The sequence below is a fragment of the Anolis sagrei genome, chromosome X (assembly GCF_037176765.1).
Source record: "Anolis sagrei isolate rAnoSag1 chromosome X, rAnoSag1.mat, whole genome shotgun sequence".
Lineage (NCBI taxonomy): Eukaryota > Metazoa > Chordata > Lepidosauria > Squamata > Dactyloidae > Anolis > Anolis sagrei.
In genome coordinates this window covers 64,142,548-64,170,520 of record NC_090034.1, presented here as the reverse complement: position 1 = coordinate 64,170,520, position 27,973 = coordinate 64,142,548, and positions in this window count along the sequence as shown.

The window sequence follows — 27,973 nt, the reverse complement described above, 5'->3', positions numbered from 1 at the left end:
TACTACTCACATTGCTCTCCAGAATCCTCCAATCTGCCCTACATCATCCAACCCCAACTTACTCTGTTTTATATATACTTATATATGATGCAATGTTCCATTCATGCTTTCATTATCTTATACACCTGATGCAAATCTATCTTCAGGGTTTCATTATCCTCATGCTTAATCACTGTAACTGTGATTCAGCACTTACAATACTTAAAGTAACCTAGCATTTTACCTTCAAAATAGTTTAGTATAGTTTAAAACTTCAACACAGTTTAACTAAAAAGGCTCCATAACCTACATATTATACTCTTGTTCTTCATCTCCCCTGTGTGCCAAGTTTGGTCCAGGTCCATCATTCATGAAGGTTGCAGTGATCTCAAGAATTAAATGAAGGTACTGCAAGTCCCATTTGTTAATTTTTAATTTCTGTATGTATGTATTTTATCTTTTATAATTTAGCTGTAAATCGCCTAGAGCATTCTCGGATGGAGGGCGATTAATAAGTAATTAAATATGATGATGATGATCTTCCATGGTCCATTTCCCCCCAGACTGCACCAGGACATAAAGTGGGTCATGGGGTGTTTGCCAAGTTTGGTCCTGATTCATCATTTGCAGGGGTCACAGTGGTTTGTGGGAGCCAAAGTGATTGAAAGTACTGCAAATCCCATCATCCATGGTCCATCCACCCACTAACCACACCAGGATGTAAAGTGGGTCATGGGGGTTAAGTGTGCCAAGTTTGGTTCAGGTTCGTCTTTTGTGGGGATCACAGTGGCCTGTGGAAGTGGGAGCCAATCAGAAAGCTGCCACATACACACATACATACACACATACCCACATACATACAAACACTGACTTATAGGTAGGTAGATAGATAGATAGATGTAGATATTTGAATATTTGGTGAATTTCCAGCATAAGACAGTTGTTCTGCCTTGGTACCAACTGTACTCCTTTGCTAGTACAACCTCTTACCAATTTACTAGTACATACTCTGCTTTTTAAATCAGGGGACAAAGTGATCTCTAAATGTACACAACTGCCCTTATTCCAAAGTCGCAAGAGTTTTTTTCAGCCACTACCATGTACAGAAAGCCCTTTGGGTGCAGATAGGACACAGGGCCATGAAAAGGGCTCATTCACATCCTGCTATAAATGAAGTCTCTATTGCTGTTCTTACTGTGAAAAAAAACCCCTGTGTTTCCTGTGTCATTTTTCTGCTAACGAGGAAAGAAAGATAAATACATTGCTGGGAGCGGTCATGGTTTTTCTTCTTCTTCTTCTCAGAAACGCAGTTTGTCATGTATAAGAAACTTCATAGATGCTAAAACACAGTCACCCAAGAGCAGAGGAGGAGCAGGAGGGAGAGGCCCAGTTTGTGTATGTCTGTATTTACAGCTGTGTAAAGGGAAAACACATGGTTAGTATCAAAATAGAAAACATAATTTCACACAGGCATCAAAGTGTAGGAACATTATGTTCAATGTACTTCAAGAAGATGTGCTTTCTTGAATGCATGTCGGGGGGCTGGTTTTGAAAGAACAAGCCTTGTCATCCTGCAGAAAGAAAAGGGGATCTTTTAAAACATAAGCCCACCAGTCTCTTTACCTGGCATGCACCCCAGTCAGATCTCAGGCATTGCTTCAAATGCTCATTCTGGTTTCGGATCTTGAAAGAGCCTCAGAAGACTATTACGGATGTTAAGACAGAGCTGCCATCTAAAAACAAAATAACTGCATGGAATTTTCCTTGCTGGACTTTCTTTTAATACACAGCAAATATCTGTATCCAGTTCATGTTACTATGCCCAACACCATGACCAGGACAAAGGCCCCAGTTACACTGCGCTCTCTCTCTCTCTCTCTCTCTATATATATATATATATCCAAATTATCTGCTTTGAACTGGATTATATGGCAGTGTAGACTCATACAATCCAGCTGAAAGCAGATAATGTGGATGATCCACTTTGATAATCTGGACTACAAGGCAGCGTAGAAGGGGGCCAAAAAACATTTTAATAGTATATTATAGGGCTGGGCGGTTTCGTTTGTTAATTTCGTAATTCGTTATTAATTCGTTATTTTTTTTATAACGAAGCGATATTGAACCATTCAGGAGCAACTAAAAAACGAAACGAATTTTTCCAATTCGTTTCGTAATTGTTTCGTAATTGTTTCGAAATTGTTTCGTTATTATTTCGTTATTATTTCCGTATGTCTGGTGCAAGTTTTATAGTTGTTGCTTGTTTTATCAGTGATAAAAAAAAATTATCACACCAACAGTCAACAACAGAGGGAGAGGGAAGCTTCAGAAGTTCCCCCTGTCCCATTTGGAGGGTTTTTTAGCGTATTGCGCAATCGCATCCGCCATTAACGAATCGATTCGTTATTGTTTCGAAATTGTTTCGTAATTTCCGAAATTTCATAAATATTGAACTTTTTAAAAGAAAAAATTCGGAATTCTTTTAAATAACGAAACGCAAAAACCCCCTAAAAACGAATCGAATTTAGAAACAAATTTTCCGTGGTTGGACAGCCCTAGTATATTATTGTTGTGATATCATCTGTATATGTCTAACAAAAACATCATAATATGTGCAAATAAACTAACAGATACAATAATAACATTTTCAGGACATGGACTACCAGGAACAAACCTAAAAACACATATGCTTACCTAGAACACAACTTCCTAACTGTGAGAGCCGTTCAGCAGTGGAACTCTCTGCCCCGGAGTGTGGTGGAGGCTTCTTCTTTGGAAGCTTTTAAACAGAGACTGGATGGCCATCTGTCAGGCGTTATTTGAATGTAATATTCCTGCTTCTTGGCAGGGGGTTGGACTGGATGGCCTATCAGGTCTCTTCCAACTCTATGATTCTATGAAGCATCTCTAGGCTCTGCATTCTTTTATTTCATTAGACCACTTCATGGATCTACCAATTCGTAAGGCATCCATCCATCACTGAACTATCTGCATCAGTGGTTCTCAACCTGTGGTCTGCAAGAACTAAAATATGGTCCATGGACTCACCATTACTACAATGTTGCTACTGGTCTCGTGAAACCCTCTTATAGTGCCAAGGCTTATTAAATATGGTTTTCTTTCGGGGGTGATTTGAATGCAATATTCCCGCTTCTTGGCAGAGAGTTAGACTGGATGGCCCACGAGGTCTCTTCCAACTCAATGATTCTATGATTCTGTGGGTAAGCAGATGGCATATGTTCTGTACCAGAAACTAGAGCTGATGTGGTTTGTCCAATGCAATTTTCTGACTCAGCACCCCAAAATCATCAAACCAAATCTAAAGTTAACCAAAAACTGATTTGTAACCCTTTTGGTACTAATGTTGGAGAGTGGTCCCTGGTTAAAAAAAAAAAAAGGCTGGTAACCACTGATTCCCATTTTTGATCTGAACATTTAAAAAGTTACAATACTGTTATTTTTCAAAGATTTGGGATGAAACACTTTCAAAGTGGCTTTCCTTTACTTTTTCTGAATCTGACTTGTTGTTTTTTTCAAGTGTCACCATTGCAAATGGGAATGAGAAATGACCTTTGAAGCGGAAAGCTGTTAATTTTATGTCCCACCTCATCTCTAGCAGGACATTCTAAGGCCTGTGCTTTCAGCCAAGCAAAATAAATATCTTTGAAGAGGAATGCAGAGATGTGGTTGGGTCATGCTAATTGGCCACCAAGGTAGAATAGAAATAATTGATTCTCCACAGCTGAATCAACGGTTGTTTGGTTTTATAGATATAGGTATATATTTAAATTTATAGCAGCATTACTAAAGAGTAAACATAGTTTCCTTTCCCTCAAACCACTCCAAGTCTTTCATGATTTGGCAGAATGTATAACATTTTCTCCAACATTTGAATTGGAAGGTTTCTAAAATTCCTATTGTGATGACATCTTTGTGTGTGCAGAGTGAGGGCCCATCCAGACAGTACCTTTATTGTGGTGTCTACCGCAATAAAGGAGGGGCTGTCCCAGGCCCGTAGCCAGGATTTCGTTTCGGGGGAGGGGGCTGAATTTTTTTCAGGGGGGTTTCGGGGGGGCTGAGTTTGGGGGGGGCTGAGTCTGAGTGAAAGAGGGTCTACCCTAGCAAACCTTTTGTATCATTACCCCAATACCCCCATGCATATGGGATATATTGAGTATGGTGATCAATCATGATATGAATAAAGATAACAGTTTAAATAATGCACCATTAAGGCCTTTTTGCGAACCACCATGCTACATGCCTGGGCTGTCCAGACAACGTTCTGGACAGTCCCGAATTAATTTGCTACAAGCCAGGAAAACCAGATTTGTAGCAAATTAATTAGATAGTGGGTTTATTTCGCGCCTACTTGGAAGGCGCAAGATAAACCCACTATTTCCCACACTTTACAGGGCTAAATCTCCCCCCCCCCCCCCACCATCCTGCTTTCGTGACATGTCATTTCTACGTGCTGAGGGAGCTGGTCAATGCTTGTAATGGCCAGGTAAAATTTTATTAATTTTCTAAGGGGTCTGGGGGCTTCAGGGTTGGGAGTACGGCCCCCAGATATTCTCTCAAGCTAGTCCCAAGAGAATGTCTGGACACCCACCCCAGAAAGCATGCACTTTCTGGGGTGGGTGTAGACAGCCTCCCAGAAGCATCCACATTTTTAAAATGTGGATGCATCTAGGATAAAAGGCTGTCTGGATCCACCCTGAGTCACTCCATGCAAATAACCACACAGCACAAGAACACTGAGTAACAATGGTCACAATCTTTCTTTTATTACAGCTTCACAGAAAGAGGCCTCATAGAATCATAGAATCAAAGAGTTGGAAGAGACCTCATGGGCCATCCAGTCCAACTCCCTGCCAAGAAGCAGGAATATTGCATTCAAAGCACCCCTGACAGATGGCCATCCAGCCTCTGTTTAAAAGCTTCCAAAGAAGGAGCCTCCACCACACTCTGGGGCAGAGAGTTCCACTGCTGAACGGCTGTCACAGTCAGGAAGTTTTTCCTAATGTTCAGAGATGGAATCGCCTTTCTTGTAGTTTGAAGCCATTGTTCCGCATCCTAGTCTCCAGGGAAGCAGAAAACAAGCTTGCTTCCTCATCCCTGTGACTGCCTCACACATATTTATATATGGCTATCATATCTCCTCTCCGCCTTCTCTTCTTCAGGCTAAACATGCCCAGCTCTTTAAGCCGCTCCTCATAGGGCTTGTTCTCCAGACCCTTGATCGTTTTAGTCACCCTCCTCTGGGCACATTCCAGCTTGTCAATATCTCTCTTGAATTGTGGTGCCCAGAATTGGACACAATATTCCAGGTGTGGTCTAACCAAAGCGGAATAGAGGGGTAGCATTACTTCCCTAGATCTAGACACTATGCTCCTATTGATGCAGGCCAAAATCCCATTGGCTTTTGTTTGCCGCAACATGACATTGTTGGCTCATGTTTAACTTGTTGTCCACAAGGACTCCAAGATCTTTTTCACACGTACTGCTCTCGAGCCAGGCATTGTCCCCCATTCTGTATCTTTGCATTTCATTTTTTCTGCCTAAGTGGAGTATCTTGCATTTGTCCCTGTTGAACTTCATTTTGTAAGTTTGGCCATTCATCTCTCTAATCTGTCAAGATCGTTTTGAATCCTGCTCCTGTCCTCTGGAGTATTGGCTATCCCTCCCAATTTGGTGTCGTCTGCAAACTTGATGATCATGCCTTCTAAGCCTTCATCTAAGTCAATAATAGAGATCCTGAACAGGACCAGGCCCAGGACAGAACCCTGCGGCACTCCGCTCGTCACTTCTTTCCAGGATGAAGAGGAAGCATTGGTGAGCACCCTCTGGGTTCGTCCATTTAAACCGCCCTGAGTCGCCTGCGGTTGACCGCCTTGAGTCGCCTGTGGGCTGATATGGACGGGATATAAATGATGTAAATAAATAAATAAATTTAACCAATTACTTATCCACCTCACTGTAGTTTTGCCTAGCCCACATTGGACTACGTTGTTTGCTAGAAGGTCATGGAGGACGTTGTCGAATGCCTTACTGAAATCCAGGTATGCTACATCCACAGCATTCCCCGCATCTACCCAGCTTGTAACTCTATCGAAAAAAGAGATCAGATTAGTCTGGCATGACTTGTTTTTGATAAATCTATGTGCCAACAATCCCTTGCAGCTGCAACCAATGCAGTTTGGAAGCATAAATTTGCCCCTTGTTTAATCTCTGTTTTGTGTGTTTTAATATGTACCTTTTTTATGGACGTACAGTTTAATGTGTGTGTGTCTTTATGGTATTTTTACAATGTTTATGTGTTTTAATTATTCTGTAACCTGCCTCATGCCACGAGGAGAAAGAGGCAAGGAAGAAATAAAATTCCTATTATTATTATTATTATTATTATTATTATTATTATTATTCCACCCAGTGAGCTCCAATATCCCCAGTCCAACAATATCCACTTCCAAAGTTCAAGCAAAAAATTCTCCTAAGAACATGACTCATTTAACATATTCTTCTCTGTTTAAAAGCCTCCTTCCTTAGACCTGATGGCCCATGTGGTCCCTTCTAACCTTATTATTCTATGATTCAATGACACAGCTGCCATGAGCCCATAATTCAGCCCCAAACAAGACTCCGCCACAATTCAGGCAGTGTGTGTCCTCCTTCTCCTATGATCCCAACTTCTATACCCTGCTCAAGAACTGCTTCTCATCCATATTCTAGGTTTTCAGCCATGGCTTTACTGTGTGCCTATCACCCTCGCTCCTATGCTTCTCCATTCTTCCACCTTGCCCAGGTGTACAATACAATATTGCGATCAATCATTGGAGAGCAATGGCTCCCAAAGTGATCCATTTATGGGGGAATCAGGTCAAAAGACAATGTTGGGGAGGGGGTGTCTCTGCTCCAGATTGACATAACTCAATGCAAACATATATAAGTATTTATAGCACTCTGACAGCAATTTGAAACAAAGGGCTTTGCTGCCCTGGTTGCTGATTGGTCTGGATCGTGTCTCCTGATAGATGCAGGACTGCTGTCCATTGTCACTGTCAATTGGCTCCAGTCATGGAGGGAAATTTAATAAACAATCATTGTTCAGTTTGAAGTTTAGTGGCTGTTGTTGGTCCACCTAGGAAAAGGGTGTGGAGGAATGGAAGGTGGCTTCGTCAGGGCTAATGGAATTTGATGGCCCTGTTCTTGCCTGATTGGATCATGACAATGAGTTTTGACTGACCATACAATGGGTGCTAAGGGTGTTGGCACGTTCTGAATGGGATTTCAAGAGAAGGGGGTCTGATTTGGCAATCGGGATGAATAAATGTTCCCAGGAATGAATTAACATTAAATATGAAAAGAACCCCATGGCTCTTCCTAAGCCTATTCTGTGTCTCACAGGACACCTTACCTCAGCTTGTTGGAAGTCATAAACTACCTCATGCTTTTAATGCCTTATTAGTTTAATTTGTATTCTGTGGGATTTTATCAGAGTACATGTGTGTGATGTACTAGATTATGTTTATTTAAGTTTTTATTTTATTTATTTTATTTATTTCACGCATTTCTACCCCACCCTTCTCAACCCCCGAGGGAGGACTCAGGGTGGCTTACAAAAAGGCACAATTCAATCCCAACACAGACAATAAGATAAAAACATATATAACATCAATTATAAACAGTTAAAACAATCCGTTATACATCACAATCAATAAAACCAATCCTATGCTCGTTTGCCACCTCAGAGTCCGTAAGTTCATTCCACATTGTCAAATCCTATCAATTCTGGTTGTCCTTGTCCTTTGTCTATCTGCCAGATTACCCAAAGGCCTGGTCCCATATCCACGTTTTTAATTTCCTTCTAAAGGAGAGGAGGGATGTAAATGATCTAATTTCCCCAGGGAGTGAATTCCACAGGTGGGGGGCCACCACTGAGAAGGCCCTGCTCCTTGTCCCCACTAATCTCACTTGTGATAGAGCAGGGCCTCCCCAGAAGATCTTAAATTCCAAGGTGGGACGTAGAGGGAGATGCGTTCGAACAGATACGCTGGGCAGGAACCATATAGGGTTTTGTAGGTCAAAACCAGCACTTTGAATTCTGCTCGGAACTGGATCGGCAGCCAGTCGAGCTGACATAACAGAGGGGTGGTATGCTCCCTGTATGACGCTCCGGTGAGTAATCTGGCTGCCGCCCGCTAGACTAATTGAAGTTTCCGAACAGTCTTCAAAGGCAATCCCACGTAGAGTGTGTTGAAGTAATCTATTCGGGATGTAACCAGAGCGTGGACCACCGTGGCCAGATCTGACTTCCCAAGGTACGGGCGCAACTGGCGCAAAAGTTTTAATTGTGCAAAAGCTCTCCCGGCCACCGAGACCTGGGGTTCCAGACTCAGCAATGAGTCCAAGATCACTCCCAAGCTGCGAACCTGCGTCTTCAGGGGGAGTGTAACCCCATTTAACACAGGCTGTAACCCTATGTCCTGTTCGACCTTATAACTGACCAGTAGGACTTCTGTCTTGTCTGGATTCAATTTCAATTTGCTAGCTCTCATCCAGTCCGACACAGCAGCCAAGCACCAGTTCAAGGTTTGGACAGCCTCCTTGGTGACAGGTGAGAAGGAGTGACAGATTTGGACATCATCTGCATAGAGATAACATCTCATTCCGAAACTCTGGATTATCTCTCCCAGCGGCCTCATGTAGATGTTAAACAACATCGGGGACAGAATTGAACCCTGTGGGACTCCACACAACAACAGTTGTGGGGCCGAACAGGTGTCACCCAGTAACACCTTCTGGGACCGTCCCTCAAGAAAGGACCGGAGCCACTACAAGGCAGTACCTCCAAGTCCCATATCTGTGAGGCGTCCCAGAAGGATACCGTGATCGACGGTATTGAAGACTGCTGAGAGGTACAGCAGAACTAACAGGGACACACTCCCCCTGTCTAGCTCCCGGCGAAGATCATCTACCAAGGCGACCAAAGCTGTCTCAGTTCCATGTCCTGGCCTAAAACCAGACCGTGCTGGATCTAGATAATCAATGTCTACCAGAAATCCCTGGAGTTGTGTTGCCACCACACGTTCCATGACTTTGCCCAAGTAGGGAAGATTGGAAACTGGCCGATAGTTCTCTAATTGAGTGGGGTCCAGTGATGGTTTTTTCAACAGCGGTTTTATGATAGCTTGTTTTAAGTTCACTGGAAACTTTCCCTCCTGTAAGGAGGCATTAACCACCACCTTCACCCACTCTGCCAAGCCCTCTCTGGCTTCTTTTATCAGCCAGGCTGGACAGGGGTCTAGGATGCATGTGGTAGGTCTCACTTCTCCAAGGATCCTGTCCACATCCTCAAGCTGAACCAATTGAAATGAATCCAACAAAACCGGACAAGCAGATGCTCGTGTTACATCCTCAGAGACTGCTGTTAATATGGCGTCAAAATCAGACCAAATCAGCACAACTTTATCTGCAAAGAATCAAGCAAATGCTTCACAGCGAGTCACTGAGTCATCAGGGATTTAGCTTTTAGGTGGATTTAACAGACCCCTGACAACTCAGAATAACTCAGCTGGATGATTCTTCGCAGATGCAATATTGGCAGCAAGAAATTATTTCTGTGCCACTGCTATTGCCACATCGTAGGACCTTAGAAGGGCATTCAGATGTGTTTGGGCTGATTTGGTAGGTTTCTGGTGCCACACGCACTCTAGCTTCCTCTTCTTTCGCTTCATCGCTGCCAGCTCCTCAGTAAACCAAGGGGCAGGTTTAACTCAGTTACTCAAGAGGAGGCGTTCCGGAGCGACTGCATCAATTGCTCTAGTCATCTCACTGTCCCAGTGTGAGACCAAAGCATCGACAGAATTGCTAGCCAAGGAGGTGGGAAATTCCCCAAGAGCCGTCAGGAAACCATTTGGATCCATAAGTCTCCTGGGGTGGACCATTCTAATGGGTCCACCACCCCTGCGGAGGTTAGGAGGCACAGTAAGTCTAAACCTAATCAGGTGGTGATCGGTCCATGGCAATGGAGCGATGGTCAGCTCCTCCACCCCGTCACCTTCATCCCATCCCTGAGAAAAAACCAAATCCAGAGTGTGCCCGGCACTATGGGTGGGAGCAGATACTAGTTGGGACAGGCCCATGGTTGCCGTGGTGGCCATGAAGTCCTGAGCCGCACCTGAAAGAGAGGTCTCGGCATGGACATTGAAATCTCCCAGGACTAAAAGCCGTTGGGAGCTCAACACCAGATCCGAGACCACTCTTGCTAGCTCAGGTAAGGAGACTGTTGTGCAGCGGGGTGGTCGGTACACTAACAGAATCCTTATCCTGTCCCGGTCACCTATCCTAAAACTGGCACACTCAAAGGAAGATGACTGCGGGATGGGGCACCTGATCAGAGGAATAAAATCCTTATAGACCACTGCGACTCCACCTCCCCGCCCTCCTGGTCTAGGTTGGTGCTGCACAGAGTAACCTGGTGGACAGAATTGAGAGAGATTCACCCCTCACCCCTCGTCCAACCAGGTCTCTGTTATACAAGCCAGGTCAGCTTGTTCTTCCTGGATTAGATCTTGGATAATAGAAGTTTTCCCATTTACCAACCTGGCATTGAACAGCACCACCTTTAACCTGGAGGGGCCACCATCCTGGCACCTCAGCTGTACCTTGTTGGGAGAGTGTTTTGGGGTTGCCAATATATCCTTGTTAATTTCGGGCCGAATAGATTGTTGAATTGTAACGTGAGTGCTCTTTGGAATTACCAATGTTCTGTTGTAAATTTTGGGCCGAATTTGCTTTTGCCTTGAATCCTTAGCGTATTTAGAAGTTGCCAATTTATCGTTATAAATTTTGGGCCAGAATGAGCATTTTGTTCACCCTTTCCCGTATCTCCCTCTACCTGTCACCACCTCTATGGCAGTCCCTCCGCCCGCGGAACCACCTCCCCCCGGGAAGTACCCTCCATTATCCTTAGGAGTTGTTTCGGTTGTTTATATTTGATAACAGTCATTGTTATAGTTACCTATAGCTGGACCCCAGTATTCCCACCCCTTAACACTTCCTGTTCCTTCCAGTATACCAAAGATTGTAAAGTGCACTTGTATAATAATGGAAGGGAAAAATAGCTGATAGAATAACAATAGCAGCAAGAATGGCGTAAGTGATGACATAGGAAGTAAAGTGCTGGTAGTTAACAATATGTCTAATTAGGTCTAAAGTGATAGTGCAAGAATCTCAGGACATTTTTTTAAAGTGCTATAGTAAGAAAACTTAATCACAGGTATGGTAATTTGGGACCAATTAATTGATAGCAAGGGTTCTGGCAGATTAAAAGATTAAAAGAAGATCTAAAGTGCTCAGACTAAAGTGACTTGGTGCTAGAACAGATTCTATAATTCAAGTTAATGCCTTCTAGGATTAAATCCAAAGTCACTCAATCAGGGACAGTCAGTTCAAACCCTAGGAACCTAGCTTCTTGGATCCGTGGAATACAAGCTGGCACCCATTGCCAGATCCCCAGTTCTTCTTGGCCGTCCAAGAGATGTGATGGTAAGATTAACAGGGAAAGATGGTAACCCGTACAATGAAGACAGTAATTGAATTTATCACTAATTGCCAGCACAATTTCCAAGCTATGTGGGATGATGTTGCTTGCACCACTCGGCTCGGCCAGAGAGGGCAATGTAGGATGAATAACTAGGTCTTCAGTGCTGAGAGCCCTGATTTAAAAAGTTTTAACTTTTTAGTTATTTTTTGTTTTAGTTTATAGGCTTATATTAAGATTGTTTTGGCTATTGTCTGATTTGATTTGTTGTTTGTCTGTTTTTGGCATTTAATGTCTGCCATTTTGCTACTTGTTAGAAACTGGCTTGTTGGAAACCTGCCCTATCTCCTCGGGGAGTTAGGGCAGGTTGCAAATAAAGTATTATTATTATTATTATTATTATTATTATTATGACTATTATTGTGAAGGGAATAGAGTTATTCCTAAACCAAATGTTGATCTATATCTTGAGGTATAGGGTTTGTATGTTTCCTGAAACTGGGGAAAAGGTAATTGCAGATTTCATTGCTTGCACTTGTGGGACCGCAAATTATGTGGGCCAATTTGGGGTCCTGGTGTTTAGATAACATGGAGATGCTATGCTCAAAGAGATTATTTTTTTCTTTATCACCTCAACTTGCTTTATGTTGATGTCTATAGTTTCTTAGAAAATCAGTTGTATAATTTGTTTTTTATTTCATTTTGGAAGCTGAAAGTGTAATGATATCCAATAACTGGTTATTTTCTTTTCTTTTCTGCCTGCTACAAGCTGTCATTTCAGTAAATCAGATCAGAAAGCAAAATAGCTCAACTGTAGCACTCTGGAGAGGGACCTTTTTATCAAGCTCAAATAGAGCATTGATACTTCCATCGTTTGACTTACTATTAGCAGATGCATGTCAGCTTGCTTTTAGTTTGGATTGGCCAAACCATCCAACCTTTCGTGAAACCAAAGTCATTTCCTGTCTAGCATTAATCCCCTGACCCAACTGGAAAATGTACAATACATCCATACATTTCTGAGACAGCTGTGTATGAGAAACTATTTTCAGTCCTGGGTTTGAAATAATATTAAGCGTGAAGCAATCACAGGGATTCATAAGTCCACAGAACATGAAGTCCATTTATAAAGCAAAATACACAGAGCTGAACTACTGGGTAATCTTAGGCTCAAAAACCCCAAATGCATAAGTGCATAGGGTGCCCCTTAATTCTCCATAGCACACTCATTCTATAAATGAGTCAATATCTGAAATTAAACTAGTAGTTAATTGTCAAATTAGTATATGAAATTATAAGCCTCACCAGAAATGGTTGTTTAAAGGCTGGGTACTTGTTTATAAGGTGGTGAGAGTGTTGTTAAGGCTTTGTGGCTGTTCTAGTGTCTAAGGAACTGAGGCTGTGCACTTGAAGTTGTGTGCTTGAGGCCGTGCGCTTGAGAGAAGGGAGCTTCTGCCATGCGCTCAAGGGGCAGAGGTTCAGCTTGGTCAACTGACCTTTCTAGAGGTGAAGCCAGCAGTTGAGCTCCAGCAGCCAAAGAGCAAGCAGGCTAAACATCTGCAGGCTAACATCTTCTGCAAGCTAAACATTCCCAGTTCTTTAAGCCACTCCTCATGTGGCATGGTCTCCAGACCTTTAATCATTTTACCAACTTATCACATTTACTGTGCGTCCATCCCCCCATTTTACAAGCAGCTGGGAGTCATGGCTCCCATCAGGTTACTTCCAATCATCACAGAGCTACAGAGCAATTGTGAAATCACAGAAAGAAATCTGAATTGAGCCAATAAAGCGCCAAGGACTTGTTATTTTGGCTCAAAACAATGTGTAACTGATGGAGTCTGTGCCCAGAATTGTGTCCAATTCTGGGCACCACAATTCAAGAGAGATATTGACAAGCTGGAATGTGTCCAGAGGAGGGCGACTAAAATGATCAAGGGTCTGGAGAACAAGCCCTATGAGGAGCGGCTTAGGGAACTGGGCATGTTTAGCCTGAAGAAGAGAAGGCTGAGAGGAGATATGATAGCCATGTATAAATATGTGAGAGGAAGCCACAGGGAGGAGGGAGCAAGCTTGTTTTCTGCTTCCTTAGAGACTAGGACGCGGAACAATGGCTTCAAACTACAAGAGAGGAGATTCCATCTGAACATTAGGAAGAACTTCCTGACTGTGAGAGCCGTTCAGCAGTGGAACTCTCTGCCCCGGAGTGTGGTGGAGGCTCCTTCTTTGGAAGCTTTTAAGCAGAGGCTGGATGGCCATTTGTCAGGGGTGATTTGAATGCAATATTCCTGCTTTTTGGCAGGGGGTTGGACTGGATGGCCCATGAGGTCTCTTCCAACTCTTTGATTCTATGATTCTATGATTCTCCGTTCTGCTTCAGAGCTTGCAATATTGAAAAGGGGCAGTCCTGAGCAGCGGACTGTTATTCCCCTTGACAGTATTGCATAGTAACTCTTTTTCTTTGCAAATTTCTTTTTAAAAAATTAATAACAGATATAGCGTAATAGAGACATTGCAGACCAGAAAGCAGGCAGTTTTCCTTTGCTGGTTTGTTCCAATTATAATATTTTACTTAGCAGAGAGCTGTCATCCCTGTTTATAGAAATGCATGATCACTCCTTCCTATGGAAAGAAATAGTTTAAAACAGCGTCCCTGTCTCAAGGGTCCAATGGGTTGAGAGGCAGAACTATTGCATTCCATGGAAAGCAATGGTTTAAAACAATATCCCCGTTTCAAGCGCCCAATAGGTTCAGGTGCAGAACTATTGCATCCCATGGAAGACAATGGTTTAAAACAACCCACCTCCTTGGGTGAAATTACAAGTTAACTTATAGCAGGAAGAGCCTCAGAGAGTGGGAGCCCTGTGAGAATCGATTCTGTGAATGATATGGAGGAGCCCAGAAGCAGCTATCAAATGCCCTGGATATAATCTATCTTCCCCCTTTATTTCACTACTAGCTTAGGGACCCGGTGGAGCCTGGGTTATTTCAGAAAGGCATTGTTTGTCTGTGCTCCAAGTTTAGTGTAGATCCAATGTTGGCTGGGTTCAGTGGGTGCAGGTGAACTACACTGATGTAGGTTGCAGTGGTTCCAGGAAGTGAATGAAGGTACTGCAAGTGCCATGGTCCATTGTCCCGCAAACCACACTAGGATGTAGAGTTGGCCATGGTGGCTCTGGTGGTCCTGGTGGGCTCATGGTGGTCCTGATCCGACATTGGTGGGGGTCACAGTGGTGTCAAAAAGTGAGTGGAGTTACTGCAAGTCCCATTGCCCATGGTCCATCCTCCTCTAAACTACACCAATCCTACACGGGGCCTCTGTGTGCCAAGTTTGGTCTTTATCAGTCATTGTATGAGGGTCGCAATGGCCAGAGGAAGTGAGTGAAGGTACTGCAAGTTCCATCATCTGTGGTCGGTCCTCCCCCAAACCACAACAGGATGTTGAGTGGGTCATGGGGGCTCTGTGTGAGAAGTTTGGTCTTTATCCATCATTGATGTGGGTTACAGTGGTCTCAGGAAGTGAGTGAAGGTATTGCAAATCCGATCATCCATGGTCCATCCTTCTTAAAACTGCACCAGGATGTAGAGTGGGTCATGAGGGCTCTGTGTACCAAGTTTGGTCCAGGTCTATGATTTGTGGGGGCCACAGTGTTCTGTGGGAAGCGAATTGGGTGAAGGTACTGCAAATTCCATTGTCTGTGTTCCATCCTGCCCCAGACTGCAACAGGACATAAGGTGAACCATGTGGGCCCTGTCTGCCAAGTTTGTCCTTGATCCGTCATTGGTGTGGGTCACAGCAGTCTCAGGAAGTGAGTGAAGGGGGCGGAGTCATCCATGGCTGGGCAAAGAGGCATCCTGTGCCAGAGCAAAATAGAAATAAGCAGTGAAAATGATCAAGTAAAGGAAATTGGATATATCTTTTTTGGATTGGAAAGAAAGGGGAAGCTGTGGAGAACCTCATGAGCAAGAAACAAATCTTCAAAAGGTAAAGATAAGCTTAAGATTTATTAATGCCGACAGAGGTGGGAAACAAACGTAAATGAGAATTCGCCATTACTGAGCACACAAATACAGCTGAAAAACTATCTTTGCATCTCGAACAAGTTAATAAAAAAACAGATAATTACAAAAAGACTTTAAGTAACAACTTGAGAAGTTATAATTGAAATTGGGAATGATATGAGACTATAATAGGCAGCAGGTCACTTGGTCCCTCTTTTGAAGAAGCAAACTGAGAGAATCGTGATAAGCAGAATAAAGAGGGAAGACTGCCCTGCAAACTGCAAAACTACAAAAGGGGAATTTGAATGCAAGGGGGAGAAATTAAGAACTCCTTGGAGTAAGGCAAAGCATAAACATAATCAAGACTTTTTTGGGGGGTTATGCAGAGTGGAGTAAAGCCAGTTAATTAAGAGGGAGAAAGAGCAGAAAATGAAAAAAAGCTATAAACAATTGGATGGGACACAACTGACTGGAGTTTGAATGAGAAGGAAGAAACAAGAAGAAAAGAAGCAGGAAAGCCCCCCCCCCCCCCCAAAGCAGGAATCCCCTCTGGGTATGAACAAAACTATCAGACAGAGCATTCACGAGGTTGGAAAGGGTGACCCCAGAGACCCCAGTGAAAATGAGAAGGAGTCCTCCACTGGCCAAGGGGAGACAGCTACAACATATGCCCCCTTCTATATCTACTACATCTACTTCCACATCACTTCTGTCCTTAATTACAGGAGCAGAAGGAAGTAGTGAAAAGAAAGAAATGGATAATAATCAGTTGTTAAGCAAATTAACAGAACTAAAGAAGAGGGCAATGAGAAAACAAAGGGAATTGAATTTGAGGTTTGAAAAAGAGAGACGAGAAAACAAGAGAGAAAGAATTATATTCAAGCTATGAAACTGGAAATCCAGGCCAATGCCAAAGAAATGAAGGAGCAATTGGACACAGAAAGGAAAATCTCAGATGACAAATTTCAGACTATACAAAGAAATCTACAAACTATATGGAGAGATACAGACAATTAAATCAGAAGCTGAAAAGAACAAACAAGAACAAAAAGCACTCAACCAACAAATTCAGCAAAGTGATAACAAACTTCCAGATATAGAAAAAAATGTGTATATGCAAGATAACCAGAGAAGGAATAATGTTATAATTTTAAAAAATTACAGAAGGGAACAGGAAAGATTTGAAAACTGAAATTTTGAAGTGGTTGCAAAAAGTTACACCAATGTTAAACTGCATGGAAATGGACCTAGAAAAAAGATTTGATGAAAATATTGAGGAAGAACCCAGAAAATTTGAAGATGGGAGAAACAAAGCTGGAAATATTTAATGATTACTGCCCTGAAACTAAAAACTGGAGATATTCAGTGAAGCCAATTACAATTCAGTTAATGAAGGCCAGAATACTGTATACCTGGGGATAGCCAACTTTTCTCAAAATCCAATGGAGAGGCAAGAGGTACAGAATTGATTTTTTGGAGCAAGGACTTAAAATACTGAAGGAGCTCAGCATAATAAATAATCAAGACAAAGATGGAAAGGATGAGGAGGAGAAAGAAGCAGTGGGAGGAAGAACATCAGAGAAAGAAGGAGAATTGGAGGAAATAATTGGTGCTGTCAGATGAATTGGGCTGTAAGAAGAAATTTAGAAGCACTGCAATCAAAAATTTAATTTTTTGTTAAAAATGGGCACTCGAGGGGAGGGAGACTCGGCCACAGGAAGATTTCACCCCCCTCCCCACTTGGGAAGGCCGGGGACTATGGTTGGGACAAGATGTCCCAAAGAAGGGGAGGGGAGGAAGGGGGGAATGAGGGTAGGAGGGGAAGCAGGGGGGGAGGGGGAAGGAGAGGGAGGGGGAGGGGATTACAAGGGACAAGGGTTCACAATGGATCAAACCACAAAAAAGCTTTTTAATGGAAATGGAAATGATATCCAATAAATTAGAATATCAACACTGAACACCAGAGGTTTAGAAACAGTAATTAAAAGAAGTAGGATTGAAACCCTAAAGACGCAGCAGATGTTATCTTCTTACAGGAAACATTCCAGAATAAACTAGGATTGAATGAATTGAAATCGAGCTGGATAAGAAGCTATGAAAAATCTTTTGAGTTGTCAAAATCAAGAGGTGTAGCTATAATAATTGCAAAGAAATATAACTTTGTAATAAACATGGTATTGAAAGATGAGGAAGGTAGATATATATTAATGTATGGTGAAATAGGGGAGGATAGATATATATTAGTAAATGTATATGCACCAATTGTAAAACAGCAAGAATTTTATTTAAAAAGTACTATGTCAGATAGAGAACTATCACCAACAATATGTAATATTTGGAGGGGATTGTAATTGTTATATGGATAAAAAAAAGATAAAACTATGCAAATGACAAAAATTAGAAATAGTGAAACAACGGACTGAAGTAAAGTGATAAATAAATGGCAATTAAAGGATGTGTGGAGAATGGTAAAGGGAGAGGCAAAAGTATGGATACTACTCGGCAGTGCATCTTCCCACGACCTCTCCTCCCGGTCCATCAACAGCTCAGCCATTTAGCAGAAAGCTGGCCCAGGTGGCGGGCATGGGAAATTTGAATTTGACATACACACACCACCGCAAACATACAAACACTAACCTTTATTATACATATAGATATAGATATAGATAACTCCTAAATAAACATGCATGACAGTATTTGATTCTTTGTATCTTCTTTGGCTTCTGTGTCTTTCTCTTCCCCTTCCCCATTGGACTAGCTTCATCATGCCAGGAGCACAGATCCACAGGCAGCCTGGTATCCGCACTTCGGGTTTCGTTGTCTGCGACCCAGATCTCACTATTCATGGCTGGTTTAAATTGCTCTGTTTCATAGACACTATACCCCTTTGAATGCAGCCCAAAATCCCATTGGCTTTTTCAGCTGCTGCATCACATTGTCGGCTCACGTTAAACTTGAAGGTGTCCTTCTCTGAATACCTTCAAATAGAGGTTGACCAGCTACCTCCCTGCTAGGGATGCTCTAGAATCATAGAATCATAGAATCATAGAATCAAAGAGTTGGAAGAGACCTCATGGGCCATCCAGTCCAACCCCCTGCCAAGAAGCAGGAATATTGCATTCAAATCACCCCTGACAAATGGCCATCCAGCCTCTGCTTAAAAGCTTCCAAAGAAGGAGCCTCCACCACACTCTGGGGCAGAGAGTTCCACTGCTGAACGGCTCTCACGGTCAGGAAGTTCTTCCTAATGTTCAGATGGAATCTCCTCTCTTGTAGTTTGAAGCCATTGTTCCGCGTCCTAGTCTCCAAGGAAGCAGAAAACAAGCTTGCTCCCTCCTCCCTGTGGCTTCCTCTCACATATTTATACATGGCTATCGTATCTCCTCTCAGCTTTCTCTTCTTCAGGCTAAACATGCCCAGTTCCCTAAGCCGCTCCTCATAGGGCTTGTTCTCCAGACCCTTGATCATTTTAGTTGCCCTCCTCTGGACACATTCCAGCTTGTCAATATCTCTCTTGAAGCTCTAGAAGACTACTTTGCATTAAGCCAGAAGTTGGATTCAATGCCTATGAGCAATTGGCCATTCTAACTTTGTGATTCTGTTAATACAACTCATAATATAAAGAGACTACAAAAAACATTTGCTCAACTTGAAAAGATGAGTGGGGTTCAGTTAAGCACTATTTCCCTTTGCTAACGTTACATTGGATCTAAGCCACTGTGGACATGTTGATCAATATATCATAAAAACACCTTTGTTTGCATGGTGTTAATATTGTGCCATCTGTGGAAGTACCCTGAACAACATTTAATGCATCAGGAAACTAAACTTGGCCGGTGCTGTCTTGTCCTCATTTCAACTGAGAATGCAATCAAAGATATATGCAAATGAATGCTGAAAGTCCTGAGGAAAAGTGAAGCTTTGATAACCCTCTGCCAGACCAAACATTCTGGCAATGTTGAGCTGGTGTGTGTTGTCCTCTTTCCAACCATGGAATGCTGGATAAATATTAACGCCTCACCAAGAATGTTGAAGGTTGAGTCACACCAATGAACAGCGGTGAAAATAAACTACAGCAAAGGAACTTGCCAAGGAGTTCATTAAATGAATGAGTTGTGAGAGATCAGTTCCACTTTCTTGGATTTTGTCCCAAGATTGTGGGAAGTCTCTTTAGTCTGGGCCAGCTCTTGTTGTTATTGTTATTCTGCTCTATATTATTATTATTATTATTATTATTATTATTATTATTATTATTTCTATCCCACTTTATCTCTCCCGAAGGAGACTCAAAGTGGCTTAACAGAGAAGTTTCAGCTTACAATTTAAAATACACAAACATGGAAACATTAAAACGGGATTAAATATAAACAATATATATTTTTAAATCCTTGTTAAAAACCATTTAAAACATACTCAAAGTTAAAAATCACAGTATTGAAAACATATTCAAAGTTCACATTTAAAACATATTCCAAGTTAAATATTGGCCTAAAATTAATTCACAAAAGTAATCTCAAATATTTACAATTTGAATTTAATCTGTGACTTTTTAATTCAGAATATGGACTTTAAAACAGCCCACAGTTTAAAAGAACACAAGTAAAACCATACAGAAAGTGAACCTTAAAATAGAATTAAATTACTTACAGTACTAAAGTCAGTCACTCTCAAAAGAGTAAAATAAATTTAAAAGATTTTTCAAACCTCTCTTCATCATTTACAGGCCGCGGAAGCACAGCGGGTTAAACCGCTAGCTGCAGAAAAACTTGCTGACTGGAAGGTTGGCAGTTTGAAGCCATGGGTCAGGGTGAGCTCCTGATGTTAGCCCCAGCTTCTGCAAACCCAGCAGTTCAAAAACTTGCAATGTGAGTAGATCAATAGGTACTGCCTCAGCAGGAAGGTAAAAGGCGGCCATGCAGCTATGCCAGCAACACGACCAGGAGGGTCTACGGACAACAGGCTTCTCAGCATGGAAAAATTGAACAAGAGCACCTCCCCATGGCAAGAGTTGAGCACACCCTCCAGGCATGAGAGATGGAAAGGGAAACCTTTGCCTTTGTTTATGTATTGTATGTCATTGTTGTTACTGTATAAAAGGCATTGAATGTTTGCCTATATATATGTAAACTGTGATCCGCTCTGAGTCCCCTTGGGGAGATAGAGCGGAATATAAAGAAAGTGTATTATTATTATTATTATTATTATTATTATTATTATTAGAAACACAACAAGATGAGTCCACAGACACTCTGCTGGCTGTTGTATTGGATCACACATCAGACACTTCCCACGTGTCTAGGACTGTGTTATGTATCAGCGAATAATGCATGCAGATCCCAGTAAGGTGGCCATCTGCAGATGGTAATTTTGTCAGCGCAGATTGTGTTTAAGTGCAGGCCAAGGTCTTTAGGCATTGCACCCAGTGTGCCGATCACCACTGGGACCACCTTGACTGGCTTGTGCTAGAGTCTTTGGAGTTCGATCTTTAAATCCTCATATAGTGTCAGCTTTTCCAGTTGTTTCTCTTCAATCCTTCTTTCACCTGGGATTGGAATAGCGATAATCCATACTCCCAGAGAACGCCCTTCCGACGGACATTAGACTAGCTCCATCATTAATGGTATTCCGCAAAAAAGTGAAAACCTGGTTGTTTGAGCAGGCGTTCGAATAGTCAGTGCAATGAATGTAATGAACATAGGAATGGAACAATGGATGACGGATCTGGATCATGTTTTTAGTGATGAGACGCTAGTGAATGGCTATTGGTGTTACTTGTATATTGTTGTTAATTGAATACTTTTCTATAATATGTTATGATGTTTAACTGTTTTTTTTATACTGCATTGAATTTTTGCTGTTCTTGTTGTTAACCGCTGAGAACAGCGGTATACAAATAAAGTAAATAAATAAATAAATAAATAAATAAAAGCTTGACGTGTTCATTTTATGTAATTTTTTTCCGGCTTGTGATCCCACCAGTTCTTTGTCGCAGGCAGATGGTATTTGTGGCACAAGTTCCAATTAATCATCTGAGCAACTGTGTTATGCCTCTGCTTGTAGTCTGTCTGCGCAATCTTCTTGCAGCAGCTGAGGATGTGATCTATTTTTTATCTGCTTCCTTGCAGAGTCTACATTTGGGATCTGTGATCAACTTTTCAACTCTGGCTTTGATGGCATTGGTTCTAATGGCTTGTTCTTGGGCTGCCAGAATCAGGCCCTCCGTCTCCTTTTTCAAAGTTCCATTTGTGAGCCACAGCCATGTTTTTTTCTTTGTCAATTTGGCTCTAATTTTTCCCCAGGAACTGTCCATGAAGAGCCTTCTTTCGCCAGTTTTCTCTTCTGCTCTGGATTGCGTTTTTACAATATTCACTCTTTGTCTTTTGCACTTGAAGCAGTTTACTACTATTGACTTCCCTCAATGTTCATTATTATTATTATTATTATTATTATTATTATTATTATTATTATTATTATTATTATGCCCATCATTTGTACTGGCAGTAGCTCTCTGGAGCCTCAAACACATGTTTCCCAAGTCAACTGTTTATTATCTGACCACAGACTTCTCCTGATTACCTGATGGGCTAAGGACCAAAAAAGCAGGTTGAAAATGGAACCCAATTTTTAAAGATTAAAATATGGTGAAGCCTTATTTCAGCCCCACAAAAATGATTCTGAGCCAATGCATCAAACTGCTGTTTTTTTCACTTGGTTTTTAAAAATACCTCTTATTCTGTCCATTAAATGTACGAAGATATGCATAGATTTGCAAAAGATATTATTTTTTAAACCTCTTCCCCAAATTTTTCTGCATTTTTCACATTTGCTCTTCAGTATTGATGTTTCTAATGTGCAAAATGGGAGCTGCAATAATACGTTTAACCAGATGGAGGCAGAGATGGGCCCATTTCACAAGTACAGTATATACATACAACGCCCCTTTTAAAACAGCTACACAGCTGGGCTCCAGGTTGAGGTTTGAGAGGAAAAAAGGGTTATTCCCATGACAGAGGGGTTAATGGAGCGAAACTGAGATAGTCTTAGAATTCTCCCAGGACAAAAATGACACCAATTTCAAAGCGATCCGTTGACTTGCAGATACGGGGACCTGATGGGTTTCCGTATCCGTGGTTTAAGGGAACGCAGTTTCGACCTTCCCGGGATGCGAAAATCGCATCCTGGGCGAGCCGGCAGCCATCTGCAGCCCGGGAGAGGAAAGGTTCATTCAGAGAGAGGTTAGAGGCAATAAAAGGACACAAAGTAACACTATGGAGAGGGAAAAGGTTACAATTAATTGATACTTTTATTGGGGGGATTAGTTACAATGTTAGGAGGGGGAAGAAAGTAAAAGGAAGGCTTCTGAGTAGCAGCTGCTGCAGTGGCCACGTTCATGCAGGTTGAGCCAAGCGGGTCGATGGAGAACTGAGGAACTCCCTGCTGCAGGTCAGATCAGCTTGAAGGCAGGGAGTTCTGGGTTCGACCTCATTTTCTGGGCACCTTTGTGGACATCAGCAAATGTGCCTGCATGACTTGCAGGAATGAGCGGCAAAGGATAGGATCCCCCTTTTTTCACCCAAGTTGCACATGTGTCCTTGCATATATCAGCAAAGGCGCTTGGCAAAGGCCAGGCACTCTCCAATTGTATGTGACAGCCAACAACAGCCAAGGGAGTTCCTTCCCATTTTCCCTACAAAGTGGAGCACAGGGCAATGGGGAGGGTGACATTGTTTGTGCAGACTGGTTCGGATTCCAACCAGGCCAACTCTCTATACCAACCTCAAAGTACAAGTCTGCCCAGGAGCATTTCCTGACCTACTAATATGGTGTAAATTAATCAGATGAACCAGTTTTATGCCATGTTAAAGGGCTGGAAATCATAGAACATTGTGTGGACTTGGAGGAGTGATGTCTGTCCCGATTTGGGGTTTCTGGCCTATGTAGATGGGCCATGAGTCTCAAGAGGTTTTGTTACTAATTTTTACCAAATAGTATATGATTTATAGAAGAGGCGTCTATAAATATTTAGCCATTGCAAATACTATTCTAGCCTTTCTGTGACTTCCTTATACACATATTCCTTACACTCCTTACACTCCTTGACTCCTTAAATTCCTTACACTCATAATGTAATGTTGGGCACCCTGAGGACACAAGTGACCTAGTGGGCCACAAAGCCCTTAGGGAAGGCATTTAAGATGGAGTGAGCAGGAGGGAGTATGTTAGGAAAGGAAGAAAAAATATAGGATATTCAGCAGGACTACTATAAAAGCCCTTCACTGTGATATCGAGCTGCTTTTAGGAGGATCTCACCAGCGGAAGAGACCCCTGAGGACCGCTCAAAAGGGCCCTAGAACCTTGGTGAGGCCAGCGGAAGCCAATCTCAGTGATAAAGATATTAAAATTAATAAATCTCACCAAAGCAGAAGAAGTTCAGCAATCGAGGTGTCTTTATTAGCGATTCAGCTGAGATTGGATGCATTGTAGGAATAATTCCACCACAAGCATAAAGCTAGGCATGTTACAAGCATTTTTATAGACGAAAATTCAAAGGAAAAGGTTTCAAAATTCCCGCCCGCCCCCTTGCCGGCCGGCTTTTTGCTGATTGGCTGATGGCTGAACAGCTGGGAGGAGGCTTGGCAGCCCGCCCCGCTTCCGAGCCAATCAGCGTGCTTCTCCGCCTCCGCCAATCAGCGCATTCCTCTCGCTCCTAGAAATGGACGAATCAGGAGAGGGGAGGCGGGACGATCTCAAAACAATGGGGAAATGATGGGATTACAGATAGCTGGCCAGCAGGAATATGGAGTATTGTCCTTGGTTGGCAGAGTGTGGGGGTAGCAAACAAAGATTTCCTGTTCCTGATGGGCTTTTGGGGTGAGAATCAACAAGATCGGGCTTCGGACCTCAAAGGATCAACATTGCCCTTTGCGATTTCTTAATTATTTCCTTTTCCAAAATCCCATGGAATTCCTTATCTCGCTAGCCGGCTCGGAAGACGAGACAAGGGTTGGTGACTATTGTGTTGTGTAGGTGAATCAATCAACAATCTGGGTTTTGAGGGAGATAGGAATCTCCCTCGAGCCTAGCAGCAGTTTCTGATCACTTTTGTGGGGCAAAAGTCAAAAGGAAAGATGGAAAACAGAATACAATTCATACAGCATTATTTTACACAGGATCATACAAAAAGAATCCCCTTCCCACCCCACATCTTCATTTTTATTAAAATGTCGAGCTTTTATTTAAAAGAGAAAAAAAGGAAACTAGAAATCCCATGCCCTGGCAGAAGGTTCGTGGAAACGGGGGCGGCAAATGGCCAAAATCATGCAGCAAAGAGTCCCTTTTTAACAGGCAGAAGCCAACAGATGGGTGCTGAGTTGAAAAGAGCACCAAAGTCCATCACTCGGTCCTTGGAAACTACAGCTCCCACAAAGGACAGAAGTCCCAAGATCCAGCCATTTCCCAAAAGCATCGTGGGGTCCTTGTTGTTAGTGCCTTGGCAATGTGACCAAGACTTAACCCTTGTTGTGTAGTCTGGTGCCCTTGCCCTTTGCAGAACTATGTCACTATCCCTTATTTGGGGGGGGGGGTGTGCTTGACATCAACTGCAAGCACTGGCAACCTACATATTTTTGACCTAACACTCTGAACTACTGAAAAGGAAAGTGGCAGGGATCCTGCCTCTACATGGATCTCCCTTGTCAAGTTTGGAAATCTGCAAAGAAGGAAGCAGCAAGAGGGTAGCCTTCAAACAAAACTTTATACATGTCTAAATATTTGCATGTTCTGCTTGCTATTCATACACTATGTTCTGCCAAGTGTTCTGTAGGAAATGCCTCCACTTTTCAGCAACTCCTAATAAATATGGGGAAAGCCTGACTGCAACTGTTGCTAGAGCCCTCTTTCCCCCTCTCTTATGCAGCAAAATAAATGCAAAGCACAACATAACACATAAAAACTTCAATCATCATCCAAGACAGAAAAAGGAGCACAATCAAAGCTTTGGGAATCAGTGCAAACACGATCTGTGAACTCCACCTCCTTCAAGATGAACTGAATAACCCAAACTGCGCTCTACAGGCAAATGGGTATTCTATGACAGACGTCAGAAGGGCTGCAAGACCAAGATCAAGCTACAAGAATAAGGATAAAGAGCCACCGAGAGGAAAAGTGTTCTTACATACATCAAGGGAATCACAGACCGCATAGGGAAGCTGATGAAGAAACATGACCTACAAACAATCTACAGACCTACCAAGAAAATCCAACAAATGCTTCGTTCAGCAAAGGACAAGAGGGATCCTCTCACTCCTGCAGGAGTCTGTCACATACCATGCAGCTGTGGACAAGTGTACATAGGGAACCCCAAGACACAGCAGCATTGCCCAGGCTGAATCAAAGAACACGAAAGGCACTGCAGACTGATTCAACCAGAGAAGTTAGCCATAGCAGAGCACCTGATGAACTAATAATAATAATAATAATAATAATATAAAAACTTTATTTGTACCCCGCCACCACTTCCCCGAAGGGTGGCTGACAAAATACTCAAGGTGCCACCAGAGGCGGCCCTAGGTAATTTTGAATGGTAAGCAAACAGTATTTTGGCTCCCCCCCCCCCCCCCCCGCCCCCAACCAATCATTGGTATATATTTTCTGTTCGTCGTGGGAGTTCTGTGTGCCATATTTGGTTCAATTCCATCATTGGTGGAGTTCAGAATGCTGTTTGATTGTAGGTGAACTATACATCCCAGTAACTACACTTGCTGCACTTGCTCCCTTGCCTGGCCCGCTTTTGGTCCAGAGGCGTGCCTGAAGACCCCGGCACCAAAAGTCACCTCTTCTCCTGACTTTCTCCTCAGCCATTGGGACCAAGAGAGAGAGAGAGAGAGAGGCGGAGATGCCCACCTTTCCTGAAGGTAGGTGCAAAAACAAAGGAGGGAGAGGAGGTGGGAGATACCTCGAGCTAGAGGGGCTCTCTCTCTCTCTCTCTTGGTCCCAATGGCTGAAGAGAAAGTCCCAATGGCTGAAGAGGCGACTTTTGGTGCGCACGCTGAGGTCTTCAGACATGCCTCTGGACCCGAAGAGGGCCAGGTGCGGCGGCTCCGCCCCTTGGCCCACCCGCGGATTGGGGAGAGGAGAGGAGGCGGGTGGAGCACCGGGGGATCGGAAAAGGGAGCCAGTCATAGGGAAGGGATCGAACACGGAGAATGATTGAGCGCCGGCTCTGCTTGCGCACCCAGTGGCCAGGTGGAGCAGGAATGAGAGGGGCTAGGCGAGGCTCAAGAGCCTGGCCACTTTGGGAAGAGGATCGCCTGGCAGCGAGGCAAGAAAGCTGAGGCTCCCCCCGGACTGCTAGGGCTGTTGTGAGCTGAGGGGGCACTCCTCAAGTGGCGGTCGAGGGGCATTTACAGAGGCGCCTCTGCGCCCCTGGCAAAAAAAAAAGTGTTCTGCGACCGCTTACTTCGCGTAATGGACGAACCGCCCCTGGGTGCCAGACATAAAACAGAATCACATATCATCAAAACAATATGCAGTTTGACTGAATACACAATGTCAATCGATAAAATTTAACATTTCTAAATCACAGTCATTCCTGTGGGTCGTTGGGTTTCTTCAAACACAAACTAAAATGCCGACTAACAATGGCCGACATCGTCACAAGACCATAGTACATTCATTACTCAAGGTCAAGGGCCTGTATAAATAGCAATATTTCTACACTCAAATAGAATGTCCCTAGATCTAGACACTATATTCCTATTTATGCAGGCCAAAATCCCATTGGCATTGTTGGCTCATGTTTAACTTGTTTAACTTGTTGTCCATGAGGACTCCAAGATCTTGGTTCATAGAAGGAGATGCAGTCTCGAAGCTAGGTTGGACCCGAAGAGTATAGGGCTTTATAGGTAATAACCTGTACCTTGAATTGGGATCGAAAACTTGTCAGGAGCTGGTGGAGCTGCTTTAATAGAAACATAGTGTGCTCCCTATAGCTAGCCCCAGTTATCAATCTGGCTGCCGACCTTTGGCAAGGTAGTGACATCTCTGGCCCAATGCCTTAAATCAAATGCCAAATACCGGTGCTTCTTACAGGGAGCGGTCAACCCTCCTGTTTAAGGAGCTCCACTGGCTGCCGTTCATTTTCCGGTCCCAATTCACGGTGCAGGTTCTTACCTACAAATCCCTGAACGGTTTGGGACCCACCTACCTGCGTGACCGCATTTCCGTGTACGAACCCACACGATCTCTTCAATCATCTGGAGAGGCCCTGCTCACGCTCCCACCTCCTTTTCAAGCTCGATTGGTGGGGACGAGGTAGAGGGCCTTCTCGGTGGTGGCCCCTTGACTCTGGAATTCACTCCCTAAAGACATCAGACATGCCCCAACGCTGGCAGTCTTTAGGAGGAGCCTGAAAACGTGGTTGTTCCAGTGTGCCTTCCCAGAATAAGGAAA